A 1,949-nucleotide genomic window follows, 5' to 3' on the forward strand; every position below is an offset into this window, starting at 1 on the left:
CTTAAAACTGTGCATGCATGTAATATGTTATGAGTCACATTTAAGAACATGTCTCTGAAATGGTTGTCAAAACTGTCCTGGAGCAGCCCAGCACTGTCTCCCTCATCTAACACACCCGGTTTAACTCGTCAGCTCATTAATAGAGACTTTAAGACCTGAAGTGGGTCAGAAAAGGTAAAGAGAGTTGAGAGAAAATACGATGCGTGTCAGATCCGCGTCACGTTCAGCAGCGGCAGCTCTTAAAGTAATAGCAGCCAAATAACCTAATAACCAGCTGCTGTGATGTCTGTTCATTAAAGAAAAAAAAAGAAAGAAAAAAACAGGAAATCAATAACTTTTATAGCTTTAAGGATTCATCTATATTTAATTTAGAATTTAGTTTTTGACCATTTAAATTTCTGTAGCCTATATTTCTGGTGAAGGGCACAGGTAAATATGATATTTATTATAATGGGTTTATGTGAAGATTGTTTTAAGTTCACTTAAATTAGAAGTTATTTTTTAAAGTCTAATAAAAGTTAAAATTGATAGCTCTCAATTATACTGTAATGTTGAATGGCTATAGTCAATGGTTTAATATTAGGGAAAAAAAATGTTTTATAGAGACATCAGTAGTATCGGTATCAGTGATACTGGCCTTCAGTCATAAAAAAGATGCCATTGAACAAATATACTGTCTTTATGTTGTTTGTACATGAATTTGAAGATTCAGTGTAAAATTATTGCAATATAAAAGTATATTTAAAAACTTTGATGTTAGGTGGGATTAATCACGATTAATTTCAGAATAGATGTGCAATTAATTAGTTAATTTTTTTTAATCGATTGACAGCACTAACATTATATATATATATATATGTGTGTGTGTGTGTGTGTGTGTGTATATATATATATATGTATATATAATACACTAAAAATGTTTCTCAAAAGCTTTGCAACTTTGTGCATTGGGAAAGAAGAAAGATACATACCTGGACAAGTGTGGACTACAGGACTGGTCCTAAAGAGCAGCTGTCAGCCTGAGCGAGATACCTGTCTGCCAGACTCCTGCCTTAAATACAGTGCAAAAGAGGGCTGGATGTAACACACCCACAAGTCTCAAGGCAGAGCCGTCTGCAACACAGCTTGGTGTTTATTAACTATCACTTTAACATGAAGTATCACTTGTCTGTTTTGCAGCTTTCTGTAATTCATGAGCCACACCTGAGGGAGAACATTACACCAGTTCATTTACTGTGAAAACTGCTAAATAAAAATGATTAATGAAAACATGTACAGTTTACACTACAAAATCTCCCAAAATGTTAGTTTTATTATTATTATTATTATTTACATTTTGGTCCTGTTCAAAGCCTTCTGAGCTCTGTGGATAGTCCATCATCACTCAATCACATCTAATGCATTCATCTGTTCAACCAACTATTGCCGTTTAATTCACTTTTTACTGTGTGAAGGGTCAGGAACGTCAGAGATTGTGTATGTATGTAGATAAACTTTACTATAACGTATGTCACTAAAAACATATTTCATATGAAATTATATTTCTGTAATCTTACGCAAACAGAAGAAAGCAATAAAACTCTCACAATGAATATTAAAGTATTTTAATGTGTTTTTAATGAAATGTGTAAAAATAGAGTATACCTCTGTTCGTCTGTGTCTTGGCTGTGTCGTTTCATTATGTGATCAAATTATTCATGTTTGCTTGTAATGCTTGTAATGCATTGATTCGCTTCAGGAGGCCTTTATTCACCCCACGGAGCTGTGTGAGGCACTTTTTTTTATTATGGATGTATGCGCTTTATTTGACTTCTTTTGGACTGTTGACAAAAATGACCTGATGACTGCCATTATAAAACTTGGAAGAGCAAGGACCATTTTTAATTTAACTCCGATTGGATTCATCTGAAAGAGGAAAGTCATATACAGCTAGGATGCCTTGAGGGTGA

General features: G+C 33.9%; 1 protein-coding gene across 1 annotated transcript in view; it reads right to left on the reverse strand.

Moving 5' to 3' along the window:
• The window catches only part of LOC107573278 (uncharacterized), a 7,967-nt gene extending 6,947 nt beyond the window's left edge, over positions 1 to 1,020 (reverse strand). The window contains exon 1 of the mRNA XM_016259705.1: positions 972 to 1,020. The gene's annotated coding sequence lies outside the window, so the exon portion shown is untranslated. The remainder of the gene's footprint in view (positions 1 to 971) is intronic.
• Between the last annotated feature and the right edge of the window lie 929 nt (positions 1,021 to 1,949).

This window comes from Sinocyclocheilus grahami, unplaced genomic scaffold (genome assembly GCF_001515645.1).
Source record: "Sinocyclocheilus grahami isolate Dianchi unplaced genomic scaffold, SAMN03320097.WGS_v1.1 scaffold1909.1, whole genome shotgun sequence".
In the NCBI taxonomy this organism is placed as follows: Eukaryota; Metazoa; Chordata; class Actinopteri; order Cypriniformes; family Cyprinidae; genus Sinocyclocheilus; species Sinocyclocheilus grahami.